Source organism: Triticum dicoccoides, chromosome 1A (genome assembly GCF_002162155.2).
Source record: "Triticum dicoccoides isolate Atlit2015 ecotype Zavitan chromosome 1A, WEW_v2.0, whole genome shotgun sequence".
In the NCBI taxonomy this organism is placed as follows: domain Eukaryota; kingdom Viridiplantae; phylum Streptophyta; class Magnoliopsida; order Poales; family Poaceae; genus Triticum; species Triticum dicoccoides.
Genome location: NC_041380.1, coordinates 478978832 through 478984538, shown reverse-complemented (window position 1 = coordinate 478984538; position 5707 = coordinate 478978832). Strand labels below are relative to the sequence as shown.

At 49.6% G+C, this 5707-nt stretch overlaps 1 pseudogene; it reads right to left on the bottom strand.

Moving 5' to 3' along the window:
• Positions 1-219: 219 nt before the first annotated feature.
• LOC119353860 lies at positions 220-1752 on the bottom strand (annotated as a pseudogene).
• Positions 1753-5707: the final 3955 nt, after the last annotated feature.

The window sequence follows — 5707 nt, the reverse complement described above, 5'->3', positions numbered from 1 at the left end:
TTGGGAGTTGTGGAATGAGAGGAATGCGCGGATCTTTCGTAATACTGTTGTCCTGGTTGAAGTCATTGTTGCTAGGATTAAAGAGGAGGCGTCGCTTTGGAGCATGGCGGGGACGAGGCACTTGAGTAATATAATGTCGCGAGAGTGATTGTTGTAATTCGGTCATGGGTCTTAACCTCTTAAACTTCTCTCTTAATCAATGAAAATGGCAAATCTTTTGCCGTGTTTCAAAAAAAAAGCTCCTTATCAACCACCATACAATTTTCATTTTTCGATGGATCAGCCACAATAATAATTAAATGTCCTAAGAAAAACATTAATTGCCACATTGGTGAATGGTGACTCTTTCAATATTACACAAGAAATCTCAAGTGCAAACAAAATTAAAGCAGTAAACAAGCATTGATGATCCCGTTGAGGCCGGTAGAGAGATATGAATACAGAACCGGTCGAAATCACGAAGTATAGCACGAATGCATGCGCGGTCATGCACGGTTGATCAGACGGGGCGCGCGAGCATTTCATGTCCTTTGGGAGGCAGCTCAGGCAGGGCCTGCTCGTTCGGCGTGTGCGGTCCATGGCCCTGAGCCGGAGGAGGAGAAGCGGCGGGCATCTGCGTGTCCGGCGCGTGCGCACGGTAGCCTTGTGCAGGAAGAGGGGGCAACTGCGCGTTCGGCGTTCCATAGCCTTGTGCCGGAGAAGCCACAGGAACAGGAACATGGGGGAGCTTCGCGTTCGGCGCTTGGCCGTACCCCTGCCCCTGGGGAGAAGCCTGCTGCGGGAACTGTGGCTGTGCCGTCGGGATCTCGGCGGCGGCCGGCATCTGCTCGCCTTCCTTTGGGGGCGCGGCGGCGGCGTTGGCAGTAGCGGGAGCGGCTGGCTGCGTGCTGAGCATGATGTAGGAGGTGAGGCCGAGGGCAGTGGCGACGAGCGTGAGCACGGCGCCGCCGGCGAAGATGCCGTCCTTGAGGACGTAGCACCCACCGTACCCTGACGAGTACCGCGTCCCAGCGTCGTTCCACTTGGCGCCTTCCACCAGCAGCCCGAAGGCGACCACCGCCGCGATCCTGCATGCACGTTTTAGTCAGCAGACAGCGGTTCGTCACCCACGCGCGGGCGTGCTCTGCTCCGGCGAGCTCGCGCTTGTTGGTTGACGATGGATCGATCACTCACCATGAGAAGACGGCGCAGACGATGCCAATGACCCGGTTGGTCTCGGAGGGGATGGCGCGGGACTTGCAGCAGCCGCAGCAGCCGCCGACGACCGCGAAGATGATCTGGCCTATGATGAGGAAGATGGCCGCGCAGACCCCGAGCCCCAGCGCGGGGTTCTGCGGGTACAGGCACACACCTCGATACTGGTACACGGTCCAAGCCTGCGAGATGTATATCAACAGAGAGCAAGAAGAACACACACATAGGCATGTACAAACGCGCGCACATACAGACACACGCCAACAATCCAAGAATCCAAAATCTGTAGTTCTAAACCACGGTTGAACAAAGCACACAGAGACATGTACAGCACTAAGCAAGGAGATGGAAGTAGTGGGCACTAGCTTACAGTGAGCTTCGTGCCCTCGGCTGAGAACCCGAGGATGGCGCTCAGCACCCCGAGAGAACCGATGATCGACGACACGATGATCATCCGCCGATCCATTTTCATGGCCGCTGCTCTCGATCCAATCTCGACCTCTTTCGAGTTGTAGCCGGTTGACGTGCACCCTTGTTTATATAGAGAGAGCTCGGCATGTATGTGTGGTGGCGCTGGTTGACGTGGTTCCGTTCGTGCAAGCCTATATGTCACTACGAAGGGGAAAATTTCTGTGGCGACCTTTCATCATTACGTTTTTTATATGTGTGGGAATAATTAAGAAAGTTAATGGTCTTAGAAAAACCTACCTCTTGTAGGGAGTTGACATGTTAAACAGCTTCGTGGTGACCACCTTGTACGAAGTTATAGGACATTTTTTAGACGACGAAAATAAGGTAGGATATGGGCCTTTTTTTACCAAGAAATACCTTGGTGCTCCTGGGTACTCGTGCTGCGCCAAATAATTTAGTAAATTCAAAAGAAATCAAAAAGTCCGAATCTTTTTTGAAATAAAAATGCGATCAAGTATTGTACCCGCAATAAAAGTTTGGCCACGGAATGATTCCCATTGACATCACGGCAAAAAAATCTATGACGACAATATAGAATGAATAGTACTTGTATATAGCGGGGGTTTTCGAGGAAATTTTTTGTTTTTGTCACTCTAAATTTTGCCAATTTTCCTTATGTCATTCTAGATTTTGACATTTCACTTTTGCCACTCTTAGTTTTTGAGAATTATCACAATTGACATTCCCATAGCAAAAGCAAAATTTTCAGAATGGCAATTGTGATACATTTCAAAAGCTAAGAGTGGCAAAAATAAAATAAAATCCTTCTTCTTTTGCCACGGAATGGCAATTGTGATAATTGTCAAAAGCTAAGAGTGGCAAAAGTGAAATGTCAAAATCTAGAATGGCATAATGAAATTGGCAAAATCTAGAGTTGCAAAAATAAAAAAATTCATTTTTTTGAATCATTTGATCCAGGATACAATGAGAGTTATTCCCCGATGGATCTTTTTATACGAGTGCAATACTTGATCAGTCGATTCCCAAATAATTTCGGAATGTTTTGACCTTTTTTTGAATTTCTATATTTCTTTTGCATATATATAGGGTGCACGTACACCGGGAGCACCAAATTCGCGTCCCCTTTTTTACGCCCTTACCAGCATTTACCCTGGGCGACGGCAACAAGGCAAGCTTTTGCAAACCAGCTTGGCAAATGGGCATAGGTTGAAGGACTTGCGCCTTCAATTTTTTGCCATTACAAAGCGGAAGAATTGGTCCGTACAAAAATGCTCTCAGAATCATGCTTGGGTATACCTAATCAACATCACGAATTGACTTATGATGCAACACATTCAAGATTTCACTACTATTTCTACTTGATTAAACCTGAAATACCTTTTGGATCCAGATTTTTTAAAAATTCAGAAACCATATTGTGAAGTATCAAAAAAATTCTTAAAAATACCCACATACCTTAGGGATGTTTGCTAGATTTCTGTAAATTTACATGATGAAATGTGTTTTCTGTGTACCTATCACCAAAATGTATTTCATCATTACAATTTGCAGGAACGTAGTACACATCACTATGAACATGCTTATTTTTCAGAAAAAAATTAAACTTCAAAAAAACCATTCGTGATATTTTAAAAAACTAGCCTATGAGCAAGAAATCCACACTCTCACTTTCTCTATTTCATCTGGACTTCCGCTGCCATACGGGCATCGCTGGCCACATTGAGTTGTCTTGGTGCCTTGCGTTAGTAGCTTGCCACACTCTCACTCTTCCTGGTCATTGCCACTGTAATGAACGTGATCTGAGTTATGGCCGTCGCGCATGTGCTGCTTATGCCCGACATCGCTGCCTCCGCCACGCTTTGAATGGATTCCTAAGAGCAACTCTAGCAGACCCCGCAAAACGCCCCGACCCATAAAATAACCGTCAAATTGCGGGTTGGGGTTAGAAAATCTGCACGGTTAGACCTTGAAAGAGCATTTCCCTACTTTATGTTTTGGATGATGATGACAACTCTTTGTGGTCTAATCGTGTGCTATATGTTTCAGGTTCTCGATGCTTAGGCTTACATCGGATTGATATTGCCTCTCGTAGGAAAAGATCGAAGACGTGTTCTTTACGTTTTTTTATCTTTAGTCGTAGGGTACCCGTACTATCAAGAGGGAATCCTCGTTAGGAAGCTCTGGGGGAATCAATTTACGTACACTTTCCTCACCCCTTCTTTGTCTTCCTCAGTTATGAGAGAGAGAGAGTTCCCCCTGTCCTTCCTTCTTGTTTCTGCTCTTCCCAGCGGTTGTACCGCTCCCTGGAGCGGTTGTACCGCTGGACCTTGACGCTCTCCAGTTTTGACCGAGCGGTTGTACCGCTGCCTCCGGGCGGTGGTACCGCCACCTTGCTCAACAAAGGCTAGGACGGTGGTTCCGGCCATGCACCGCTCAAGTACCGCTCAAGATTCTGTTTTGATGCGGTTCTCGGGCGGTGATGGCCCGGTTGATCCAGTCGATCCTCGTTGACCGGTACCACCGGTGGTCTGAGCGGTTCTTCCACTCAGAACTTCGCTGTCCAAGAGCTTAGGGCCATGCGGTTGTTCCGGTCTTGCACCGCTCAAGTACCGGTCTCATCTCTGTTTCGAAGCGGTAGTTGTGCGGTGGCTGGGCGGTTGGTCCGGTCGTTCTCTTAACCGGTGCCACCGCCTAGTGGTCCGGTTGTACCGCCTGATAGGGTTCTACAGCTACACCGTGAGTCCTGGTTGTACCGGGACAAGGACCGGTTGTACCGCCGCGGGGCTGAAAACGCAGCAACGGCTGGATTTTTAGGGTTGGTATTTAAGAGAGCTTCTCCCACCTACCACTCTCACCTTTGACCTCTCTCACTCCACCATTAATGCACTTCAAGCTCTCTTGCCCGATCTCTCTCTCTAGCCACTCAAACTTGTTGATTTGCTAGGGATTGAAGGAGGAGACCTAGATCTACACTTCCACCAAAGGATATTTGCTTCCCCCATACTTTTTTGTGTGCATTTTGTTACTCTTGGGTGTTTGAGCACCCTAGATGGTTGAGGTCACCTCGGAGCCATATTTCATTGTGGTGAAGCTTCGTGGTTTTGTTGGGAGCCTCCAATTAAGTTGTGGAGAGAGCCCCAACCTTGTTTGTAAAGGTTCAGTCGTCGCCTTCAAGGGCACCAATAGTGGAATCACGACATCTCGCATTGTGTGAGGGCGTGAGGAGAATACGGTGGCCCTAGTGGCTTCTTGGGAAGCATTGTGCCTTCACACCGCTCCAACGGAGACGTACTTCCTCTTAAAGGGAAGGAACTTCGGCAACACAGTCTCGTCTCCACCGTCTCCACTCGTGGTTATCTCGTGCCTTTATTTGAGCAAGCTTAGTTGTTTCATATCTCTTGCTTGCTTGTGTTCCTATCCTTGTTGCATCATATAGGTTGCTCACCTAGTTGCATATCTAGACAACCTACTTTGATGAAAAGTTTAAATTGTTAAAGAAAAGCTAAAAATTGTTAGTTGCCTATTCACCCCCCTCTAGTCAACCATATTGATCCTTTCAGACCCCGCATCTCGCGGCGGCCCGCAAAAATTTTTGCGGGGCGCAGCAAATCTTCTCCCCCAACCTCTATTTTTACGGGCTGGGAGGCTAACCCGAGCTCGACCCCTATCCGGCGCGAGATTTGGCGGGAAGGACATTTCCGCGCGCCCTTTCCCGCTCCCCGCACCCTCCACCACCATTGCCCCCCTCCGCAAGCTCCGACAGCTCCTCGCCGGCCTTCCCTCGCCTCCATGGATGACCCCATGCTGTCCCCTGTCACCGTCGAGGTCGCGCACGCCCCTCCTCCTCGGGCGGATCTTGTTGCCAGCCATGTTGGCCCCGCCGCCGTCGCCCAAGCACACGCCGCGCCTGCCTGCAAGCGGCAGGGCAACGTGGTTGTGCAGGGCGGGAATCCAGCTGCCCCCGCCGCGATGGCCCGCGCTCCGGGCGCCAACGCCGCAGTGCGATCCCGGCCGGCGGCGGAGAAGGTCGGCAAGGCCACGGGCGCAAAGCGGAGGAAGGTTCCGGCTTCAAGGAAGCCAT